This window comes from Arachis ipaensis, chromosome B10 (genome assembly GCF_000816755.2).
Source record: "Arachis ipaensis cultivar K30076 chromosome B10, Araip1.1, whole genome shotgun sequence".
Classification (NCBI taxonomy): Eukaryota; Viridiplantae; Streptophyta; class Magnoliopsida; order Fabales; family Fabaceae; genus Arachis; species Arachis ipaensis.
This window is the reverse complement of record NC_029794.2, coordinates 58,069,775-58,095,707: the sequence shown is the minus strand read 5'-3', so window position 1 is coordinate 58,095,707 and position 25,933 is coordinate 58,069,775. Positions and strand designations below refer to the sequence as shown.

Sequence of the window (25,933 nt, the reverse complement as noted above, 5' to 3'; positions counted from 1 at the left end):
CTCCTATTTATGATGATTCTGAATCAACGTATGATTCCTTTGAGCTTGATGAGTCCCTCCCTACTGTGCTTAGAATTGATGACGAGGTAGACTTCACTAACCCTCCTATCTATGATGAGAGTGATGGGGATGAGATAGAATAAATTAGTGAAGAAGAGTGTGAACTTGAAGAAACTTGGCGAGAGGTAAAGTTCAAAGAACCCTGCCAAGTGGTGGAAAACTCTAGAAAAGGATGGACGGGAGTAGAGTGTGCTTTATCAAGATCTTTGGGAACTCCTCCACCTAGGTTGTTACCCAATCTTTCATTTGAGTGGGTAAAACTTCTAACTCTTAGCTTTATTATCCCACTTGAGTATGGTTTGCTTGAGACGGATGGCCAACTTAGGGCGCTTTATAGAATTAAGCGAAAGAGGAGGTTGTTTAGTAGTTGGCGTTCTAAATCTAGACTCATTATGGTTGGAAGCTCAAAATTGAAGAGTATGAATTGGTGCTATGCTCAATTGAATGGGTCTAGGATGGTAGTTTGGTGCCTTCATGAGGATTCAGTTTTCTTGTCACCCAGACAGAATCAAGGCGATCAACTAAAAGATGGGTGCGAAGATAAGATATGGGATCCTGGATCACACCATGGAAACCAACTTTGGAAGCTCATATCTTGGAGAGAACCTCACCAAAGCTTGGTGAAAATGGTTGGAACTTCTGACAACTAATTGAAGGACAAGCACTCTTGGAGGTTCAAGGATGAATACAGGCATAAACCACCTTGACAAGGAACCTTCCAATTGTCCAACTTAAGGACTTAAACCAAAAGTGCTTGGTGGGAGTGATGTGTGGAAAACGATCCAACACGAAACTCATCGGCAAGTGTACTGGGTCACATCAAGTAGTAATAACTCACATGAGTGAGGTCGATCCCACAGGGAGTGAAGGATTGAGCAATTTTAGTTAAGAGGTTGATTTAGTCAAGCGAACAAGAGTTGATTTGAGTGATTTGTATCCAACAGAAGCTAAACTGCATGAAATTTAAAGGGAGAGGGATAATTGACAAGAATTAAAGTGCAGAAGAATTAAAAGAGTTGAATCTTAAAGTGAAAGTAATGTAAAATGCAGAAACTTAGATTGCAAGAAACGTAAATAGCTGAAACTTAAAGTGCAAGAAATGTAAATGGCTTGAATCATAAAAGGATTTGGGAGTTGGGATTGCAGAAATTAAACAAGAGAAAGTAAAATGGCATGAATCAGAGAAGTAAAGTATGAATTGAAATGCAACAGATCTAAACAGAAAAGAACAATTGCTTGAAAATCCAAACAGAAAACAAACTGTAGCTCAATTGCAATAACTCAAGGGAAGTTGAAGATCTCAGGGTTGGAGGAGACTAGAGAACAAGTCTAGATCTCAATTCCTTTCTTGATCTACCCAAGAACAATTGCAAAAGAAATGGAAGAGTAAATTGCAGAAGAAGTAGAAGGAAGCAATAAACAGAATATAGATTCAAATCACAGTTTCTAGAATTATGCAGAAAATAAACAAAGAGATCTCAAGGTGAGATTGAAATAGAATTTCTTCAATTCTCCACCCAATATCCAAAACAAAGATCAAAAGGGTAGAGGCAAGAACAAAGAAGAAGAGAATTCAATTCTCTCCTCAATTTCCAAACCTCCAAAGCTAGAAATTAAGATTGACAATTCAAAAGTAAGCAAAAAGGTCCTTTCTAACTCAAACTAGCTTCTATTTATACACTTCCTATTTTTGGATTTTAGAATTTGGAGTGGGCTTTTTAATTTGGTGAATAATTTAATTTAAGTTGAATTTTGGTTCAATTTTGGCCAATGGGTGCTTGCTCCCAGTAGTGTGCTCAGTTGGTGGGGAGAGCGCAACACTCATGACTTGTGTCCTTGGCCCTTTGTAGCATGCCAAGCTAGCACCAGGGTAGCGCTCAGCTCTTCCCAAGAGTGCAGCACTCCCTTTGCTGCCTTGAGGCTTGTCTTGTGCGGACCAAGCTCCTTGACCGTTGATGCATTCGCATATTTTCTATTTTAACTAGTTAGTTTAGTTGGTTTTAGCTTAATTTCATGTATTATTACTAGAATAAACAAGCAATTTTGTGAGTTTTCTCTACATGCATTCATAAACCAAGAATTAGGTGAAATTTGGCATAACTCATGCAAATGATTTAAGAAGTTTATAAACAAGTTGATATGAATGATGCTCTTGAAATTCATTGCATAAGATAGCAAAACTTTTAGGAAGATTCTTTGGTTTATGTTAGGTGATAAAGAAAGAAGATGATGGAGCAAGAATTGGAGCAAGAAGGTTTGGAGATATATCAATCTTGGCAAGGAAACAGAGGAAGCACGTTGCCAACTCTGGAGTGTTTGTGGACAATGCCAGGAAGCTTGAAACAGAGCAAGAAAAGAAGCTTGAAACAGAGCAAAAAGGGGAGCTTGAGAGTGTTGCCAGGCAGGGAATGAACTGGCGTGTTCCCTGGCAATGCCCATAACAACGTCTAGGCCAAGAATTTTGGCTAGAGGAGCTCACTAGCACGTTGGTGCTGGCGTGTTCCTTGGCAACTCCAGCAAAAACGCCCACTTTAAGGCACCCCTAAAGAAGGCTCGAGAGCGTTGCCCAGTGAGGGATGAACTGGCATATTCATCAACAACGCCAATAACAACGCTGGTCCCTGCAAGGTGGCTATAGAAAATGACCTTGGGCGTTGCCAACTTGAAGTTGAATATGCGTGTTCCTTGGCAACGCAAGGCCAAGAAAGTGAGCTAAGGAGAGCTCGAAGGCATTGTTGCATTAAAGATGAAGTGGCGTGTTCATCAACAACACCAGCAACAATGCCAAGGCTAGGAACTTGGGCCAAGGGAGGATTGAGCGTTGCTAGTGGCGTGTTTGCCAACAACTTCACCAACAACTCCAACCAAGACAGCCTGACCTCACCTTCTTCAAGGATGTATAACTTGAGTTACAGAGATCCAATTTGAGTACTTCTAGCTGCGTTGAAAAGATGATATTCAGAGCTTTCCAACGATATATAATAGTCCATAGTGAAGTATGAAATGGAAGCTCGAATCAGAGTCATCTTTAGGCCCCAAAAACAAGGAAATGAGGTTGAGATTCAAGGAAGAATGAATGAGCCAAGAGAGGGGGTCGAACACGTTGCCAGGGCCAAGATGAACTAGCGTGTTCCTTGGCAACTCCAGCAACAATGCCCAGGCCAAGAAATTTGGACTAGAGGAGTTCTTGAGGGCGTTGTTAGTGGTGTGTTTGGTAAAAACGCCCAACCAAGGCAGCCTGACCTTGCCCTCTTCAATGGAGCATAACTTGAGCTAGGAAAATTCATATGAGGTAATTCCAGTGGTATTAGAAAGTAGACATCAAGAACTTTTCAATGATATATAATTCATATTGAAGCAAAGGATTGAAGCTCAAAGTTCAGGCAACATCAAGCATAAAAAGTGAAGAACAAGCAAGTGTTTGGCAACAACTTGGGCAACAACTTGGGCAACAACGCCCAAGCACCCTATCCCACTCCCAGGAAATTACCATGCACGTTGCCAACGTGCACCAAGGCTGGCGTGTTTGCCAATAACACCAGGCCATTGGGCCAGAGCAATGAAAATGAGCCCTGTTTCCTCTGTTTGACAAGAATTCTTTCATGAAGCAAAATCAACGAAGAGCAAGGACCAAATTGCTAACCCAAAAGGAGAATTTCAAGGAGTTTTAGGAATAGTATAAATAGAGAATAGTTTTGTACTTAGGGAAAGGATTTTTAGACACTTTTACAATTTACATCATAGTAGTTACTTTTACTAGCTTTTCACTCTGCTTGGTGCTACACTCCCAATTGGGAAGCATAGCAGGGAGGAAGTTAGTTTTCTTTGGCAATTTTTGAATTTTAGTTTTCAAGAACTTCTTCTTCATTCTTCATTACTCTTCTCTATTAAATTGGAATGTTTACTTTTGCACTTGTGGTTGAATTTAGAGCTATGATTCACTAAACCCCATTTTCATTAGGGGGAGGAGCTCTGCTCATTTGAATGGGTTGATAACTTTTCTTTTCCTTCTCAATTCAAGTGGTTCATCTATCTAATGATCTTTTCCATCATTAATTCTCATTTCTTTTGCTCTTTAGTTGTTTGAATACCCATTACCCAATTCCCTTCTACATTCTTGCAATTTATTATTCTTGTCATTTACATTCTGTTTCTCTATTTCTTGCAATTTACTCTTCTGCTCTTTAAAATTCTTGCACTATACTTCCTTGCAATTTATCTTTAATGTCATTTAAGTTTTTTGCACTCTAAGTTTCATTCGTTTACTTTTATTTTCTTTCTTCATTGCAATTCTTTAGATTCCTTGTCATTTAATTTTTGCAATTACGTTCAAGAATTAAAATCTCATGAAATCAAAACCATGTTTGCTTGACTAAATTTACCATTTAACTAAAGTTGCTTAATCTACCAATCTCCGTGGGATCGACCTCACTCTTAGTGAGTTTTATTACTTGATACGATCCGGTATACTTGCTGGTTACGCGTTAATATCTTATTTTTCGCGTATCAACCGTGCCAAATTGTGCGTGACATGCTTCCCTGGCCGTGTCACACTCGCGCATCATACTTCAAGGAATAAGGGGAGTAGCGCTCAGCTCTCCTTGAGAGCGCAGCTCTCTTTGCTTGGTGAATGAGGTTCCAAGTTTGAATCATGGTGGGAGCATTTTGGTGCCAATTTTCTTGGTTTCTTGTAGCGCCTTCTCCCCACTCTTCATGACTATCCCTGGTTCGAATCCTTGTGAGTGCATTTTGGCCAAGTTTGGCTTATTTTCCTTTGTGAGTAGCGCTCCTTCACTCCCCCTTGCTCATGAGTTCGAACCTTGTGGCAAGCATTAGCAAGCTTTTTCCTTGAATTTATTTTTGGATGGAGCCCGATAATGCTCTTGGCAAGAGCTGAGCATTGTGCTTCTTCCCTTTCTTCCTTGGTTCATTATAGTGCTCAGCTCTCAAGGAGAGCGTAGCATTCAAGCCTTTGCTTCCTTGGTTCAATTATAATGCTCCTTTGGAGAGCATTGAGCTCTTGGAGAGAGCGCTGTGGCTTTCCTCCTTCAATATGCCACGCTTCCTTGTCTCTTTTGCCACATTTTTCTTTTCCTTGGGCCACGCTTCTTAGGCTACGCTTTCTTGTTTTCTTCTTTTCTTCACCTACAAGTAATCAAAACAACCAATCAAAGTATCACCAAATTCACAAGGTTTATAAATCATTCAAAAACTAATTAAATTTAGTTTAAACCTCATTATTTAGTATCAATTAAAGGGTGGTTGATTGATTCAACAAAATCATGCAATTCCACTCCAAACCACTTACTTACAATGCAAGAAAGTGCATAAAACCTAATGAAACAAGTGAAAAAATGCTTGAAAAACTAGCATATGATGACTTGTCATCACAACACCAAACTTAAAACTTACTTGTCCCCAAGCAAGCACTAATCATAAGAGAAAATGAAATGAAACAGAGAAGTATGGATGTTCTTATTTAGCAGATAGTTGAACTTGGTTCATGGGGGTTTTATGCAGACAATGGTAGCTCACTTATTACTTGCTGTTACATAAGATATGTTTCCTCAAAGGTTCACTAATGTTGTTGCTATAATGCTTTACCTTTTTGCTTAATCTCTTGCTAGCTTTTCCTTCTTTATTTTTTTTGCTTAGAGCTTATTATTCATTTAAGGCTTGGTGGCAAATGTTGCAGCAGCCTTTTGGCTTAACTTTGCTCAACATTTCTTCACCACAGACACATGGCTCACATTTTCTTCCTAGGATCATTGATGCCCAACATCTCTTTGGATTACTAAATGTTTTGTAGCTAGGTTGCTCTTTATTGTGGACTTTCAGTTAGAAATCCCAAATCAGTTGATCTAAGTGGCCAAGTTTTGAAATACTCCTCAGAACCTACTTGTCCGAGCATATCCTAGTACAAAAACACCACAGGCATGTGTCCTGGGGTCCAAGCTATTGGTGTCTAGCCTTATTGTTTGTTTCTTTGCCAATTCTTGGCTTTTTTTCTTTTTTTTTTTTCTTTTTTTTTTGTTCTGATTCGTTCTCAAGGGACTTTCATTAATTGAAAGGTTATAGCAGCAAACTAGCTTAAGCTTCAAAGAACATGTCATTATGCAGCACTTATTTTATGAACTAACAATTGAATCAAACAAATACCACCACTAACTTTCATTCTAACTTCTGCAACATTGAACAATTACTTTTCTAAATCAAACATTTTTTCTTTTATTCAAGCAGCAAGGAAACAAAACAAGATTCAAGCAAATGAAGGATGACAAGATTATGCAGATCACTTTCAAGCAAAAAAAAAATTTATGCAGAACAAAGAGCACTTGGAGGCATATCATGTTTCAGATATACATCTTCCTTATTTAATTTGAAATTATGAAAGAACTTCACCACCTTCTAGTTGTCATGTCCCTAGTTTTTGCTTGATTCTCCCTTCTTCTTCTTTCTCTTCCAGAGCTTGGAATAGTCCTGAGCTTCTTTACCAGGGCATCTTCTATCCCAGACAAAATCTATGAGACCTGAAAGTCCTGATGCCTCCAATCTTTGATGCATCCATGATGAATGCCTCTCGGTCTTTGCCCTCTGACGGTCTCTTAACTCTTGGCATTGCTCAAATGGTTTGATTTGTGGATTCAATGCTGGCATGCTATGGGTTAAATAATCCAACTTTGCTTGTGTATCCTCATCATACTCTATTCTATCTGTGTGCCTACTTTCTCCAATAGTATGATGTATATTCTTCCACTGATACAAGTTGTGAATATATTCCCCAGATTTGGCTTGGGTCAGGAACATTTTGTCATATGACTCTTTAAGATTTGTTGTTTGTTCTCTCTGCCCCTCAAGAACCTTTGTTTGGAATTCTTGTTGTTGAGCCATCATTTGTTGCTGCCAGTTCTCTTGCCTCTCCTCCATTCTACGCTACCAAGCTTCATTTTGCTCTCTATCCTTCAAATATTGCTCCCGGTGCTCTAGATATTGCTCTTGTTATTGCAAATATAGCTCTTGTTGCCTTGAATACTGCTCTTGTACTCTCACATTTTGTTGTGATATTTCCTCAAGAGCTCTTTGCAATTGACTCATGTCTATGGCATCGTGAGCTTGCTCTTCCTCCACTAGTGATCTTCTTCTCCTTTGGGGTCTTTCTTCTTGATCATCATCTTCATTAATGCCTTCCATGCTTCTTTTTGTGATTCTCTTCCCCTTTTTTACTCTGTGTCCTCATCTTCAAAGATCACTCCAGCTTTGTTGCATAGCCTTAGGATGGTGCTCGGATGATCAAGCCTACTTGATTTGTTTGTGCTTTCAGCTATCTCTTGAATACTGTCGGCTATGAGTTGAAAAAATGCGAGGTTGATTTCTCCTCCATGTAGGATGCAGTATGTCAAGAGTGCTCGCTTGATTGTAACCCCTGAGGTGTTTCCAGTAGGAAGTATAGACCTCCTTACTATTTTATACCACCCCTTGGCCTCAGGAATGAGATTTATTCTTTTCAAGTGGCTTGGGACTCCTTTTGAATCTCTTTCCCAGTCTGTGTCTTCCAAGCATATCCCCTGTAAGATCTCATCGGGGTCATTCTCTCCCTGCAGTCTGGCCTCATAGCTAAACTCTTCATAAGTTATGGTTCTCAACTTCAGGGCCCTTATAATGGATGCTGGACTAAAATCCACTTCAACTCCTCTAACATAACTCTTGTAAGGGATGTTGTCTTCGCTCTCTTTAATAGTATTTGTGTAAAATTCCCTGATCATGACTGCACTAATGTTGATGAGAGGATCGCATAGAAGTTTCCACCTCCTTGCATAGAATTCCCTTATCATAACTGCGCTAATCTCAGTTAGAGGATGGCATAGAAGTTCCCACCTCCTTTCCCTAGTGATTTGCCTCATGATGGGGTACTCCCCATCCCTCAGCTCAAAATCCTTCTTATAAATGATATGCTTTGTTTTCATGAGCTTAAGATATTTTCTTTCATGAAACTGATATCTAAATTTCCTTGCATCATAGGATTGGGGTTTGGTCACCATTGGTTCCTTTCCCGGTCTTCTCCTTGAACTTGAAGAGGCCATTGAATTTGGGGTGAGAAGAAGAGAAAGGTGGGGTTGTGTTTGGAGTGATGTTTGGTTTTGCTGTGAAAGGAAAGGGGAAATGATGTGCTGTTTAGAGAAAGGAGAATTGTTGGCCGTGTTTTTGGAGTGGAAGAAGAGTGAAGCTAAGGTTTACAAGTGAAGGTAGCTTGTATGAATGTGTAAGCCATGTTGTGTTAAAGGCTATTTATAGACAAGGCTTTCAAGCTTTCTAACAAGACCACAAGGGAGGAGGGAGTTCGGTTATGACAATGAAGGGTGAAGAATGAGTTGAACAATATAGAAGACTCATGAAATGAATGGCCTGCATGCATTGTTGAAGCTTGACGAGGATTCTCTTCTCATTGGTTGCATGCATTTTGGTGTCCAATGGTGTATGCATGCAAATTTTGCTTTCCAAGGGGCATGCTTCTCTAGGCACATGTGATCACTTCTCACTTGACTTGTCATAGCCGTGGCCCTCCTTTTTCTTGTCCTCTTCTTAATCTTCTTTTTCCTATTCAACCAAATCAAAAAAATAGTGAGTCTTAGGATATAACACGGTAGAGTAGTGATGAACATTTAAACTAGCTATCATGTGCTTTATTCATAAAGAACCCATTGTGTTCCTTAAATAATGAATCAAGATTTGGTGAACACCAAACTTGTCAATTGCTAAGGAGTCTATGCAAAATGCACACAATCCATCACAATTGGCATATTATTCATAAAGCACATTTTATTTCTTAATATGAATTCCTAAGATGAACTATGCATGATCCATTCGTGCATGGCTTTGATTTCATGAACAGAAATTAATTCTTCTGCAAATTAGTGCATATGTAGACACCAAACTTAATGTTTGACTGTATACTTTATCACAATGATTAAGCATATAGTCTAAGAAAGCTTGAAAAGCCACTTGGAGTGCCTTAAGGCACACCAAACTTAGAAGTCCAATATATACTTTAAAACAGTGCATGCAGCTATCAGGTAAGTTCATGAGAAATCAAATTCATGCTAGAATGATCATAGATTATTGAATTTTAAAGACAAGGCAAAAATCTTAGATCATGGGTTGCCTCCCATGGAGCGCTCTTTTATTGTCACTAGCTTGACATTGGCCCCTCATTAGGGTGGTTGCTGACTGTAGTGTCTCAGCTTGTCTCCCCTCACTGTGATCTTCCTTTTAGTGCCTTGATGCTCAATTTCAGCATGCTCTAGTGAGAGTATTTTGCTGACAGTGTAGTAGTCATCAGCTTGTTGGCTTGTCCCCAGTTGTTGATAGATTAACTGCACTTTATCCCCTTTTTGGAATCCCTCAGTTGGGATCTTTTTGTTCTTCCACCCCCTTTTAACCCTTTTCTTGCTTTTCTTCTTTCTGTGTGTAGATCCTTCCCCCTTTTTGGCAATGGATTGTATCTCTGGACTTTCCTTCCCAATAGTTAACACTTCAATTTCTTCTTGATTTTCTTCATCACTCTGCACAATTTCATTCTCCTTTGTTTCTGCAGTGTTGTTTGTCTCTTGTTCTGGAAGGTAATCAATGACTATTTTGTTTGTTTTCTTCTTCCATTGCAAGCCTCCTTTATCAGTCTCCATGCAATTTCTTGTTTCCTCAATGTGTTGTGTTTCTGGAAAAACATTTAAGGTGATGCTTTCATTGTGCATTCTGAGGGTTAGCTCTCCTTGCTCCACATCTATAATGGCCCTTGCTGTGGCCAATAAGGGTCTTTCTAGTATAATGGAATCACCTCCATTTTCATCTGAGTCTAAGATCACAAAGTCTTCAGGGAATATGAATATGTCCACTTTAACTAGAAGGTTTTCAATCACGCCCCTGGGACATATCACTGACTTGTCCACCAATTCTAAAGACATCTGTACTATCTTCACTTCCTCTATGCACAGCTTCTTCACCAAAGAAGAGGGCATAAGATTGATACTCGCCCCTAAATCACACATTACCTTATTGATGATCATAATGCCAATGGTACAAGGTAGAAAGAAACTTCCAGGGTCTTCAAGTTTAGGAGGAAGTCCTTTCTGGATTAATACTATGCATTCTTCAATGAGCAGTATAGTTTCCTTCTCATGCCAGCTTATCTTTTTGTTAATGAGCTCCTTCAAGAATTTTGCATATAGAGGCATTTACTTTAATGCCTCAGTCAGTGAGATATTTATCTCCAATTTCTTGAAGACTTCAAGGAATTTAGGGAAATATTGGTCCTTAGTCTCCTTGTTGAACCTTTGGGGATATGGCAATGGAGGTGTGAAGTTCACTCCCTGCCTTTGTTCTTTGGTTGGTTCTTCCTTTGCTTTCTTCCCTTTTCTTGAGATTTATAGCTGTTCTTCCTTTTCTTTGAGCTTCTCTGAAGTTTGCTTGCTTGCTGTCACTTCTTTGTTGCTAGCTTCCTCTTTCTCAGCTTGCTTCTTGTCATTTTCCTTTTGCTTCTTGGTTGCTCCTTCATCTTTCACCAAGATCTTTCCACTCCTCAGTTGTATGGCTTTGCACTCTTCCTTCAGATTTGGAATTGTATCACTTGGGAGTGTACTTGATGGTCTTTCAGTTACAACTTGCTTAGAAAGCTGTCCAATCTGCCTCTCTATGTTTCTTATAGAAGCTTCATGATTCTTGCTTGTTGTCTCTTGGTACTTTAGCATCTTCTCCATCATCATCTCCAACTGGGAGATTCTCTGAGAGTCTTGTGAAATTTGTGGTTGGTTGTGAGCTGGTAAGGGTGAATGATGGTTGTTTAGGTTGGTAATTTGGTTATTGGATGGATAATGGTTAGAGTTGGGGTAAGTGTTTTGGGGTTTTCTATATAGATTTTGGTTATTATTCTGCTGGTTATTGTGGTTTGTATTTTTCCAACTATTTTGGTTTGAATTTTTTTGCCATGGCTGCTGATTCTGAGTGTGTTTGTCTCCCCATCTGAGATTGGAGTGGTTCTTCCATGATGGATTGTAAGTGTCACCATAAACCTCATTTGATCCAGAATTTTGGTTGTGCATATACTGGACTTGTTCTTGCTGCTGATCCTCTTGATTTTCTTTATTTGTCCCCCATGTGAGTGATGGTTGGCTTGTGCTCACTGCTGCAACTTGGAGGCCATCAATTCTTTTGGCCATTTGCTCAAATTGTTGCTGAATTTGCTGCTGCATCATTTTGTTTTGAGCTAGGATTGAATCCACTCCTTCCAACTCCATCACTCCTTTCCTTTGTGATGGTTGGCGTTGCCTTTGGTGAGCAAAGAAATACTGATTGTTAGCCACCATATCAATGAGATTTTGGGCCTCCTCTGCAGTTTTCATCAATTATAAAGAGCCCCCTGCTGAGTGATCTAGTGCCTCTTGAGCTTTCAATGTCAAGCCTTCATAAAAATTCTATAATATGTCCCATTCATTGAACATTTCAGGAGGACACTTCCTAATTAGAGCCTTGTATCTTTCCCATGCCTCATAGAGAGGTTCAGCATCCATCTATGTGAATGTTTGTACTTCATTCTTCAATCTAATAATCCTCTGAGGCGGGTAAAATTTGGCAAGAAACTTGCTCACCAAATCCTCCCAATTGTTGATGCTATCTCTTGGGAATGACTGATAAACCATTATTTTATGGTTCATATTGTGTTTAATTGTGTGGTTTTATCAAATCTTTACCCACTTATTCATTAAATAAACATGCATTTATAATTCCTTCCTAAAAATGCTTTATGGTTGAAAACTTGCTTCCTAGAAACTTTTAATTTTGTATTTTAATTCTCCTTTATTCCATTCGATGCCGTGATCTGTGTGTTAAGTGTTTCAGGCTTTATAGGGCATGAATGACTTGGAGATTAGAAAGGAAGCTTGCAAAAATGGAAGGAACACAAGAAATTAAGGAGATGACCAGCGAGAAGTGATGCGGACGCATGGCTCACGCGGCCGCGTGGATTGGAAACTGCACAAGTGACGCGAAGGCGTGGATGATGCGCACACGTGGCAACGCAGAACGCTGGATGACGCGATCGCGTGACATGCGCGATCTGCAGAATCTGCAGAATTCGCTGGAGGCGATTTTGGGCCCTGTTTTGACCCAGTTTTCGGCCCAGAAAAGCATATTAGAGCCAGGGAACATGCAGAGGCGATACACAACATTCATTCCGCATAGTTTTAGTTTTTAGATCTGATTTTACTCCTCCTCTAGGTTTTCTCTCTACACATTCATAGTTCTTAGGATTTTGATTTACTGCTTTTTGGATTGGGATATTGAGAAGAGTTATTACCTCCGTCAGAACTTCATCATTCTAGTTTGTTTCCTTACTTGTCTCTTACTCTTCCATGTCTTCAATTTATTTAGAATTACTATTGGATTATTTTTAGAATTTATTAATACAAGAACTACTTTTATTTTTAATTGATCTTTTTAATTATCATTTATCATGTCTTTCTTTATTTCCCTTTCTTATGTTGTGGAGTTTACATTCATAATGAGCGAGTAGTTCCATAACTTGATTGGGAGTTGATTAACAGGAAGACCTTGAGTTGGAATGCTCAAGAGAAAAATTGTAATTGGGTTTATTGTTGGATTGCCCTCTAGTCACTGACACTAATCCTTTCCAAGAGAGAGGATTGGGACTTGTGAATAGAAATAGCTTTCCAACTTGCTTGACTTTCCTTTACCTAGTAAGGGATAACTAAGAAGAATAACCTTTAATTATCAATTAATCTTGAGGGTACTCCAACAAGAATAGGGCTTCCAACTAATCTACTGCCAGTCAAGGTTTTTATTTAAATTACATAAATTCTCTAATTTAATTTCCTATTTATCAACTCAAACCATTTTAGAAAACATCTGATTAATAAAATAGCACACCTTTCTGCAACTCATTGGCAGACGACCTGGGATTCATACTCCCAGTATTTTAATTCTAATTTTTGTGACAACCCCTTCTAAATTGATAAACGGAATTTCGGTTGGTTAAGAACTGTACTTGAAACGTATCTCTTATAATAATTTCGTAACTCGCCAATTTCCGCCACGTCAATGACTCTAACCATTGAGTGGCTTTGTCTCTGAGAGAAAATGAAAACAACAGCAGCTTGTATATATCTGGATGCACCCCATTGGTTTTGACAGTATCACAAATCCTCAGAAAAGTAGATAAGTGTTGGTTTGGGTCTTCAAGTGGTCTTCCTCCATATGAGCAGTTATTTTGAACCAAGGTGATGAGCTGTGGCTTCAGTTCAAAATTGTTTACATTAACATTTGGGGTAAGAATGCTACTCCCACAATGTCTAGGATTTGCAAATATATAGGATGCCAAAACTCTTCTCTGTGTTGGATTGTTGTTGTTGTTGGCTGCTCCTGTTGGTGGATTTGTTGGGTTTGTTGAGTGTTCCTCCATGTCCTGGAACTCTTCCTCTGATTCTTCCTCTCCAATGACACTTTTACCTCTTGCTTCTCTTCTTAATCTCCTGAGGGTTCTTTCGTCTTGTTCACAAAAGGTGGGTATAGCTCCCCTTGTCCCTGACATGCAAACAAAACATAAAAATCACACTAAACCAGAAAAACCAGGAAAACTTCACTCTATTGCTAGAGTGAGGTTTTAGTTAGCTTAAGCAAAAATTCAAACAGTTAGTGTGTTAGTCAAAAAGTAAAGAAACAGAAAAGAAAAAGTGCTTGATCTAGACCTCCACCTTCCTTAATCATTGTCAATCTAATCAATCCTCGGCAACGGCGCCAAAAACTTGATGTGTGGAAAACGATCCAACACGAAACTCACCGGCAAGTGTACCGTGTCGCATCAAGTAGTAATAACTCACATGAGTGAGGTCGATCCCACAGGGAGTGAAGGATTGAGCAATTTTAGTTAGGTGGTTGATTTAGTCAAGCGAACAAGAGTTGATTTGAGTGATTTGTATCCAACAGAAGCTAAATTGCATGAAATTTAAAGGGAGAGGGATAATTGACAAGAATTTAAAGTGCAGAAGAATTAAAAGAGCTGAATCTTAAAGTGCAAGTAATGTAAATTGCAGAAACTTAGATTGCAAGAAACGTAAATAGCTGAAACTTAAAGTGCAAAAAATGTAAATGACTTGAATCATAAAAGGATTTGGGAGTTGGGATTGCAGAAATTAAACAAGAGAAAGTAAAATGGCATGAATAAGAGAAGTAAAGTATGAATTGAAAATGCAACAGATCTAAACAGAAAAGAATACTTGCTTGAAAATCCAAACAGAAAACAAACTGTAGCTCAATTGCAATAACTCAAGGGAAGTTGAAGATCTCAGGGTTGAAGGAGACTAGAGAACAAGTCTAGATCTCAATTCCTTCCTTGATCCACCCAAGAACAATTGCAAAGGAAATGGAAGAGTAAATTGCAGAAGAAGTAGAAGGAAGCAATAAACAGAATTTGGATTCAAATCACAGTTTCTAGAATTATGCAGAAAACAAACAAAGAGATCTCAAGGTGAGATTGAAATAGAATTTCTTCAATTCTCCACCCAAGATCTAAAACAAAGATCAAAAGGGTAGAGGCAAGAACAAAGAAGAAGAGAATTCAATTCTCTCCTCAATTTCCAAACCTCCAAAGCTAGAAATTAAGATTGACAATTCAAAAGTAAACAAAAAGGTCCTTTCTAACTCAAACTAGCTTCTATTTATACACTTCCTATTTTTGGATTTTAGAATTTGGAGTGGGCTTTTTAATTTGGTGAAGAATTGAATTTAAATTGAATTTTGGTTCAATTTTGGCCCATGGGTGCTTAATCCCAGTAGTGTGCTCAGTTGGTAGGGAGAACGCAACATTCATGACATGTGTCCTTGGCCCTTTGTAGCGTGCCAAGCTAGCACCAGGGTAGCGCTCAGCTCTTTCCAAGAGCGCAGCACTCCCTTTGCTGCCTTGAGGCTTGTCTTGTGTGCACCAAGCTCCTTGACCGTGCCAAATTGTGCGTGACATGCTTCCCTGGCCGTGTCACACTCGTGCATCATACTTCAAGGAATAAGGGGAGTAGCGCTCAGCTCTCCTTGAGAGCGCAGCTCTCTTTGCTTGGTGAATGAGGTTCCAAGTTCGAATTATGGTGAGAGCATTTTGGTGCCAATTTTCTTGGTTTCTTGTAGCGCCTTCTCCCCACTCTTCATGACTATCCCTGGTTCGAATCCTTGTGAGGTCATTTTGGCCAAGTTTGGCTTATTTTCCTTTGTGAGTAGCGCTCCCTCACTCCCCCTTGCTCATGAGTTCGAACCTTGTGGCAAGCATTAGCAAGCTTTTCCTTGAATTTATTTTTAGATGGAGCCCGATAATGCTCTTGGCAAGAGCTGGCCATTGTGCTTCTTCCCTTTCTTCCTTGGTTCATTATAGTGCTCAGCTCTCAAAGAGAGCGTAGCATTCAAGCCTTTGCTTCCTTGGTTGAATTATAATGCTCCTTTGGAGATCATTGAGCTCTTGGAGAGAGCGTTGTGGCTTTCCTCCTTTAATGTGCCACGCTTCCTTGTCTCTTTTGCCACATTTTTCTTTTCCTTGGGCCACGCTTCTTAGGCTACGCTTTCTTGTTTTCTTCTTTTCTTCACCTACAAGTAATCAAAACAACCAATCAAAGTATCACCAAATTCACAAGGTTTATAAATCATTCAAAAACCAATTAAATTTAGTTTAAACATCATGATTTAGTATCAATTAAAGGGTGGTTGATTGATTCAACAAAACCATGCAATTCCACTCCAAACCACTTACTTACAATGCAAGAAAGTACATAAAACCTAATGAAACAAGTGAAAAATTGCTTGAAAAACTTGCATATAATGACTTGTCATCAGGGAGACACCCCACCATGGTAAACTCTTTCCATTCTCTTGTAGATATAATGAATAAATGAATTGAGTTCCATTTTATATAGTTTCTTTACTTCTCAATATATTTTGTTTTGCTTGCTAAGGTGTTTATAGATTCTAAGCCTTAATTAGGGATGATTCTTTGAATTTGAGTTTTTGCTTGGATTGCAAGTTTCCTCAATTTGTTTGAAAAATCCTCAAAAAAAAATTTCAAAAACATGTTTGATTTTGCATCTTAGCTAGTTCTAGAGTCCTAGAGAAGGTTGGGAAGATTTAGAGCTCTTCTTGTTGCTTTTAAAAAAAAAACATGCCACGCGCAAGCGCACAGTGCGCGCGCGCGTGGGCCATGCATCTAAGTTTTCTGGCCCAAGGACCAGAGAGTTGTGCCAATTCTGGGCCAACTCTGTGCCTTAACCCACGCGAACGCATGCTGTACGCGTCCGTGCCCCCTTGTGTTTCCCTAACCATGCGTAGGCGTACCTGGCGCCTCCGCGCCCTATCATCAGTCAACCCATCCACGCGCAAGCGCACAGTGCGCGTGCGCGTCGATCCGTTTTTGCATCAACAGGCCAAAAGACCCGAGAGTTATGCCAACTCTGGGCCCCTTTTGTGCCTCTGGCCCAGCTCATCCGCACGGACGTGCACCGTACGCGTCCGCGCCCATTCTCAATTCACTTATCTACGTGTAAGCGCGGATGGCGCTTCTGCGCCCCTTCCTTATTCTCCCACCCACGCGGACGCGCACGGTGCGCGCACGCGTGGTTTCGAAAAATTCACTTACCCAGGGACGCGAAAGCCCTAGCGCAGTCGCACCCCCAATCCTTCCCTCTTCTCCAACGTTCCATTTCTTCTTCTCTTTCCCCATAACCGGCTCTATAACCACCGCGCCGGCGAGCATCCCGCAACCGTCGCCGTCATTACAACCCCCTCTCTTCTTCCCTCGCTCCTTCTTTCTTGCCCTCTCTTTCTCATTCCATTCTCTCCTCTCTGTCTCACCCATTCTCACCCCCTGCTCTACCGCCAACGACGGCCGCGACTCCATTGTCGCTGGTAAGCCCCCATCGTGACCACCAACCCTCAGCTGGTCACATTTCTTCCTCTCTCCATCACTCGTCTGCTCTATTCAGTTTCTACTTCCCAGGTATCTGTCTTCCCCTGTTCTGTTTCCTTTACTGTTTTACGTTAATTTTGTTTATTAGTTTAGTTTGATTAGTTTAATTAGGTGGTTAGAGAATCTGGGCTGAGTAGTGGATTTAGGCTTCTTTGAATTTGTGCTGCTGTTTGAAATTATTCTATTTTATTTTATTTGCCCTGTGCCAATTCGGATTGTTGATGCTAAATGTTGCTTCCCTCATGACTACTAGTTGCCTAATTGCTCATTGCTATTTGTTGCTATATATTGGCTTACATGCCTATTTCATATGAATTCATATCTGGATTTTGTCTTTAATTGTAATGCATCCATATGGAACCTGATTTGATTGTTTGATTTTGGGAAATGGCCAATTTACTGCTGAAATACTGCCGGATTTTTCCTAACAATATCTTATGAATCAACATTGTTTCACTTGATGCAACAAACTTCTATTTGACGATTTCTGTGTCAATAGGATTTTGTTTGTTAAATGGTTTTGGAGACTCCTCAAGAACATGTTTACAGGTTTTGGTCATGCTTATTATATTCTTTGCTTGATTACAATGTTGATTTACATCTATGCATTGGATAGTTTGGGTAAATTTTCAGATTGACCATAAACTTGGTTTTCATTTGAAATTGAGTCCCATTTGCTTGCTTTCACAAGGTTGATGATTTCTTCCACCTATGTGGCTAATGTAACTCATTTTCTCTATACCCAAAGTGCCTTTAGTCACATGGTGCATAAATTTTCAACTCTTATCTCAACCTTGTGACCTTCATACCTCATTGAAATTTGGTGTTTGAATTTCATTTATGTGCATTATTCATTGAAGTTTTAATTTTACAAACACCAATTCATACAATTCTAGTGATCTTCGCATTGACTGATGACTTGTTTTCATACTGGTTGCTTTTTGGCAATGTTGTATTTCATCATCAATGACTATATGCAATTCATGGTTGTGAGTATGCTTGCATCCATACTTTGTACACTTCTTTTAATTGAGCTGATAATTGTCATATCACTGATTTTTGAACTAATTTCTAACTCTAACTTGATTAACCAACTGATTTTCTTCCTCTCTCCATAACCCTTTTTAATCATTCTTTTGAATATGGCATTTCTTAGGCTCAATGAACAAGTAATGTGCAATTGTGGTTTAAATTCTTGGTTTGTGACTTGGTTTGAATTTTGAATTCTGTTACTTGCATTCCAAGAATTCTATTTTCTTCACTCACTTCATGAATGTGTTTTACTTTGAGTGCTTTATATCTACTTGGCTAATTGCTTATATCATATCATAACTATTTTTCAGGATGTCAGACAAGGGAAAAGCTATAGCCACTACTTCAAAGAAGAAGAAGCACTCTACCCCCCTTCGCCTTATGCTAATTATGCTAAGAATCTCCTGAATGAAGTGGACAAGGAGAATCAGCTACTCCCATCCACTGACCCAATCAAATTTTCCAACCTCTACTGTGAGCTTCGCTTCCCTAAATTCCAAAAGACGAACCTGAACATTGAAAAGAAGCTGGTCCTTCCCAATGATGTGAGACGCGCCATAAATACCCGCATTCTGGAGTTGGGATTGGACTTTGTTGACAGAGATTTGGGGAGGATAAACACTTCATGGGTGAGAAAATTCTAGTGCAACTTCTTCCGTGCCACTCTTGATTCGGTCCAAGTGCGGGGTAGAGAGATTCTGATCACCGAGGCTGCTATCAGGGAGGCATTGCTTTGCTGACCTCATACTGATGACACATGTGCCTATCAGCAGGCAGAGATGGCTATCCACTGCATGACTTTTGACTATGAGGCGCTAAGCGCGTGATTGCCACACCTGACGCCCCTTGGGTGATGGATTCTGGGAACAAGAAACCCAAGGAGATGCGTTTCACTTATCTGTCGAGAGAGGCTAAGACTTGGCAGCATATATTCGCCCATTACGTCTTGCCCACCACTCACTTCTTAGAGATTCCGATGGATATGCTAGTTCTGATTGGTTGTGTGATGGAGGAGAAGGAGGTAGACTTCTCCCGGCTGATCAGGCAGAGTATGTGGCGAACTCATATCCGTGGCCTGCTACCATTCTCTACCTTGGTCACCAGCATGATTGAGCTGGCTGATGTCCCGTGGGAGGATGATGATGTGACATCACCACCCCCAGATGATGACGACAAGGAGGTTACTATTCCATGGGGTGGATGGGTGCACGAGAAGCCCCCACCCAGATGCCGTTCTTGAGCAGCAGCAGGACCCCCTCTACTTCAGCAGTCGTAGCATCCTTACCACCACCTCCTGCACCTGAGCCGACTTACCTGTTGGTGCAGCGCCTGTTTCGCTTCATGGAGCGCAGCTAGTGTCGTATCATGTGACGTCTCGACTGCATAGATCAGGTGTTTGTCTCACAGGGTATTGAGCTACCTCCGCTCCCAGACTCTCCAGCCTCCGACGAACAGGATCAGGAGGAGGAGCATGTAGAGGAGCCGACTCAATAGGAGGCACCACCAGAGACACAGGCCACCACAGAGGCTCAGCAGCCCCCTGAGGACTCACAGCCAGTACCACAGCCTGAGCCACATCCTGACCCACAGCCCAGCGCGACTGTTGACCCCCATCCCGAGCTTCAGTAGTAGCATCGAGGACGATGCTTCATCCTAAAGTGTGGGGAGGTCACCGCTCATAACCGGTGAATAGCATTTATGTGGTGAATTTTTAAACATTTATCCTCTAGTTTCTGCTACTTTATTTTATTTCACATTTTATCCTTACACTTTATCTTTGTGATCATTTTGGGATTACTGTACATATTTGTCATTGTGGATACCCTTATTTTGGTTCTTGTACACTTTTAGTATATATATGTTGCATCTTGGCTTTTGATTGTGACTAGAAAAATATTTTGGATTGTTAAAACCTAGTTGACCCTTTTTGTATAAGAATTGTGTTTTGATTAAAAAGGGGCGTAAACTAGGGAAAATTGTGTTTTAAAATTTTCTAAATCACAACCTTACATTAGAATAAGCTTAGTCAATATAATGAAAATTTTCAAGAATTCCATCTCTAAAGCACCACTCCAATTGGTTGAAAATTTTTTTTAGAACTTGCTTGAATAATACAATTGTGGATCATGTTTTGAGCAAAGAACACAAGCATGAGAGATTTGAGCCTAATTGTGTGGTTACATCATATAACCACTTATTTTCATTCTTGTGTGCATTATTCTCTTCCTATGATTGTAATCTTTGATTTGCTTGATTCTTTATGTCCATTATTTTGTGTATATAAGCATTTATATGATTGAGGCCATTGTTCAAATAGCTCACTTACCCAAATAGCCTACCTTTTATCTTCTATTGCTAGCCAATTTTGAGCCTATGCTTAACCCATTTATTCTTAATCGTAGCACATTACAAGCCTAAGTGAAAAACAATAAATGTCCCTTGTTTGGATCTTTGATTATCTTAGGCTAGTGAGAGTGTTCATCATTAGAATTTAGGAAAGTTGGGTACATTGGGTAAAGATAAAAGTGTGTGTGTATTTATGTTGAAAATCTTAGGAATTGAGTATATACTCATGTATTAATCATGTGTAAACCATATGCATTGATGTTCTTATATATATATATATATATTTTAGTTTGAAAAGAAAAAAAAATTTAATGAAAAAAAAAGGAAATACATGAGTGTGTAGAAAAAGTGAAGAATGGATAGCTAGGTTTGTTTAGAGTTGTATAGGTTGTCATATGTTAGGTATGAAGTTTAAGTTAATCAAAGATTCAAACCTTAAGCTCACTTGACCATATGCATTCTACCTTGACCCTAGCCCCATTACAACCTATGGGAAAGTCCTCATGATATTTGTATGCATGCATAGAATAATTGTTGATTGTTAGATGAAAAAAAAATCTTAGAAAGCATGATTAGGAGAGAATTGAGTGAATCAACCCCATACACTTGAGTGCCTAGAGCGGATACACATCCGGTGAGGGTTCGAATGCTCCATTACATGTTTCCACCCATGATCATCTTTTCTTGCAAGTTTGTGAATTCTTTCAATGATTCAATCCAATTGTGGTTTGCTTGATTGCTATTGCCTTAGCCCTTGTGCTTGCATATGTATTCTTGGAGATTGATTTATTTTGACTAAACCATTACATTCATGTAAATAAGTTGCATATAGATAGATTGTATTTAGTTAGTTTGCATTGAATGAATGTTGATACCCTTTGCTTCTTTCTTTATTTTAGCATGAGGACATGCTTAGTTTAAGTGTGGGGAGATTTGATAAACCCCGATTTCATGGTTTATCTTGTGCTTATTTTAGGGGATTTTATCACCTTTTTCACATTTATTCAATGAAATAGCATGGTTTTGTAATTCCCCCTTGAATTGTGCTTAAGTGTAAAAACATGCTTTTTAGGCCCTTAAATTGGTAATTTTGATTCACTTTAATTCCATTTGATGCCTTGATGTGTTAAATGATTTCAGGTTCATAAGGCAAGTATTCCATGGAAGAAATGAGGAGAAAATCATACAAAGTGGAGAATGCATGAAGAAACAAAGATTGGAAATGCATCAACGGGCGCATATGCGTACGAGGCGCGCACACGCCAAAGTGATTTCGCGTAAGGACGCGCACGCGTACATGCCGCATACGCGCGGATGAAGAAATAGCCAATCGACGCGCACGCGCACATGGCGCGTACGTGCCGATACTCTCACGTGACCCACTTAAAAGCAAAATGCTGGGGGCGATTTCTGAGCTGCCCAGGCCCAAATCCAACTTGTTTCTGAGTGTATTTCATGCAGAATTGAAGTCCAAGCAAGGGGGAGCAATTAGTTAGTCAACATGAGCCTTTAGTTAGTTTTCTAGAGAGAGAAGCTCCCTTTTCTCTCTAGAATTAGGTTAGGATTAGGTTAGATTGTCATGGATCCATGTTTAATTCCTTGCTTTCATCTTGTTTCATCTTGTTTCTTCTCTCATGTCTACATCTTGATTTTCTTAATTGTAATGCTAATTTCTCATTTTGCTATCTTGTTTGTGATGATGAACTCATGTTAGATTTGGTTTACAATTAATGTAATTTGATGTTGATGTTTCTTTCATGTTGATCTTGCTTGCTATTATTGATTTCTTGCTTATGAAGTTATGGGCTTCCTTAATTTTAGCATTTTGTGATGTTTACTTTATTGCACATTAGGTGTTTGATATAATGCTTCCTATAATTTTTTGAGTAGTTCTCTTGACCCTTGGCCTAGGCTAAGGGGGTTGAGTGATCTTGAGTCCTTGGGTTTTGTTGAATTGGTAATTTTAGAACCCTTGGGGATCAATTTGATAACCATTGACTCTAGCCTACTACTAAGTCAATTAGTAGCTAGGTTGGTACTTATGGATTGATGTTGATCAAGCCATTTGACGTACTCCAAGCCTAGGAGTAGACATTACATACTTAAGGCTTTAGAGAGTAAACCTAATGAGCTCGGTTCCGCATAATTATCAATGTTTGAATTGCGACAAGGATAGTGACCTCAACTACCTAAGTCTTAGCCAAGAGTCCCTTATCTTGCTTGTTTAATTGCTTAATTGATTCACTTTTCTTGCCATTTATTTTATTGCCCCTTTTATCAACCAAACCCCCTTTTAGCCCTTGCATTCTCATAGCTATAATTGACCACTTCATTGTTATCCTCGTGAGATGATCCGGAGTCTAAATACTTCGGTAATTTTTCATTGGGGTTTCTACTTGTGACAAAATACATAATCTTAATTTGATGTGAGAGTTGTTTGTTGGTTTGGAGCTATGCTTACAACGAAATTCTTCTTTCTATAAGAGAAATTCCTAACCGACAACGATCACTTCGACCATCAAAAACCAGAAATAATTTATAGGCAACATTATAATCCTTTCATGTCACTTGCAATAAAACCAGAAACAGCTGTTGGTACCAAAAATTCCCACATAATAATAGCAAATACAACACAGAACAATCAAACTGCAAAAGTAGTGTTGAAACTCTATGTTCATATGAGGTCACTCTATTTCTAAAATCATATATGTCGAGATGTAGAAGGCATATAGTAAGCTGCTTCCTTCCGAAAAGTAACATTTTGTGACAATAGAATTGCCTAAACCAGCCAAAATAAGAACTTCAATACAAAGTGGAAACAAGATGAAGGAATGAAAAACCTTCTTACCGGGCAAGACAAGTATGTCCACTTTGAAACACAAGGGCATTGAAAGGAGTGATCGCAAAGTGTAGTGAGTATTCCACTTCTATCCGGAACATAAAAAGGTTGCACAATTAACCAAAAAATTATAACATGTGCTTTAACAATAGGACAAGTTGTGGAGAAAATTACCTTTGGAACTGCATTCCTTTGCCCTTCTGAGCACTAATCACAAGAACCTTCTGAGCACAAATAAAAAACCCCATAACATGAAAAAGGATAAAAATTCAAAGGGGGGAAGAAAAATAAAGAAAGAAAGAAGACACACCCTACAACAAGGCGACAAGAGAAAGAAAGAAAGAAAGAGAAAAATTAAAGAGGGAGTAGAGTAGAATAATAATGGAAGGGGAGAGAAAGAAAGAGGAAAAAAGGAAACAGAAAAAAATGAACAAGAATGGAAGAGGGAGTTAGGGGGTGTTGGAAGTGGCTGATCTCACAGGCCTGAAAGTCCTTACAACAACCCCAATTGGCTTCTATTTCTATCTATTGCACTAGATCTATGTATCTAATAAACCAAGAGCTAAGAAAAATTATCATGAGCAAAAGAAAAACATAAAAATATATATAAACATAAATTAAAAAAAAGGGCTCATATAGAAAGGAAAAAGTCAAAATAAGAAGTAAAGAAAGACAAGTGGAACTTCTTGTTTGCAGAACAATAGAGATACAAAGAGGAAAAATAAATTTGGTGCAATTTTCATTCTCTATTTTACTGTTATTTTTTTTCTTTGTTCATCCAAAGTTTGATAAGATTACTTGCTGCAGACATCTCACTTCCGAACTCCAATGAGCTTGGCATGGAGCACCTGCTGTACATCTCTTCCGTTCAAATAATTTATAACTTTGTCATCTACGCACACATCGATGCTCTCATTTTCTTTCTGTTTGGCTATAGGAAGGGAAAAAAACTCAAGTAAAAAGGAACAAAAAAAATCAAGTAAAAAAAACTAAAGTAAAAAGGGAATCTGATATTAATCCGTGAGACCAAAAAAACTCAGCCCTTGAATTGAAGTCAGTGGCATATTCTACAAGTGGATTACCCAACTGCAATAATGCAAAGAGACCCTTTAAGCATTAATATTATTAGCAATATCTAAGAATGAAAGGCAGAAAGAAGCATAGTTTATAAATATATTTGGTAAATAAATTGTATATTACTTACAGCTATGCCTTTCAGATTGAATATCTTCTCCTTTTTGTAAATAAAGGGCTCCTGACATGGATTCATTTGCTCCTGGAAAAGCCATCTTCTTTATTTCACCTATACCTACCCTAAAAAATCACACTACAAAATCTTCTCAATAATATGAAGAAAAATTCTGGTCTTGATCAGCTTCCAGATGGTGTTTGTGTTAGGGAAAAATCTGAAAATGAAAAGACAATGAAATATTGAAATTTTTGGGAAATCTATCTATCTCATTATAGCATATTTTTTCAACTTAGTTCACAACATTTATATTGTTAGCTTCTAAAATAGTTTCATTTGCTTCTAATATTATAGCATAGTATGCACTCTATGTCAAAGAACAATTTCAATAGCTACACGCTGGATAAAACTAAGTTCAATTAGCACACTGTAGCGATTTTCTATTTCATCATTCCTACACATGTCAAATCACGATTTTGGGATTTCAACGAAAGAAATATGCAAAGAAAGCAACAAACGTTTAAGGAGAAGAAACGGTACCTGATGAAGAGGAGGCGATGGAGATGGTGGAGGTAGGGCCCGCACCAGCGAATGAGGTCATCGAAGGAGATGTGATTGGGAACGGTGAGAATGAAGACAAGAGAAGAGTGAGAGCTAAGGCTTGGGATCGAGGAGTGAGAGGAGCTCCGGAACAAGTGGAGAACCCCTCTTCGCTCCCTAAATTTAGGGCTCGAATCTTCATCGTTCTCGGAGAAAGTCACCACCAGAGAGACTTGCGATGAGGGAGTCACCACCAAAGAGAATCACCACCGAAGAAGCAGCGATGGTGGGAGTGCCGGAAGAGAGATTGACAACGGAGGCATCGCGAGCGCCGGCGATGTTCTTTGGAGGGCTGGAGTTCTTCGCGGAGTGCTGGGGTGAGGACTGGGGTTCTTCAAAGCTTTTAGGGTTCTGGCCTTCTGGGTTCTTTAAAGAGAAAAGGGGTTTTGAATGATGAAGGAGATAAGCAGCGTTTTGATTGAGGAAGTAAAATAGAGCGTTTTATTTTGTATGAGGACCTTTTGGCCACGCTTTTAAAGCGTGCCAAAAGAGTACCAGGATATATGGCCACGTTTTCTAAGCGTGGCCGTAATGAAACCCTCTCGCCACGCTTTTAAACCGTCTTTGTTTCTCTCTATGGCCACGCTTTTGAAGTGTGGCAGAAAAAAAACCTTTTGGCCACGCTTTTAAAGCGTGCCAAAAGAGTACCAGGATATGGCCTCATTTTATAAGCATGGCCGTAATGAAACCCTATCGCCACGCTTTTAAAACGTCACTCTTTCTCTCTAGGGCCACGCTTTTGAAGCGTGGCAGAAAAAAATGTGGCCGTTTCTGCAATCAATTGCCACCCTTCCAAAAGCGTGGCCGTTGACCCTTTTCACCACGTTTTTGAAGCGTGGCAAGAAAAAACGTGGCCAAATCT

General features: G+C 39.4%; 1 long non-coding RNA gene across 4 annotated transcripts in view; it reads right to left on the bottom strand.

Moving 5' to 3' along the window:
- Nucleotides 1–25,457, bottom strand: part of LOC107622088 — a 33,602-nt gene extending 8,145 nt beyond the window's left edge. Inside the window, exons 1-4 of one of the 4 annotated variants that reach the window (XR_002355973.1) lie at nucleotides 25,012–25,457; nucleotides 24,487–24,618; nucleotides 23,457–24,368; nucleotides 23,292–23,370 (exon numbers count right to left, since the gene is read on the bottom strand). This is a non-coding gene — a long non-coding RNA (uncharacterized LOC107622088). Of the gene's footprint in view, nucleotides 1–23,291; nucleotides 24,369–24,486; nucleotides 24,619–25,011 lie in introns of all 4 variants that reach the window. The other 3 variants (XR_002355972.1, XR_001616065.2, XR_001616064.2) reach the window with 3 other exon arrangements.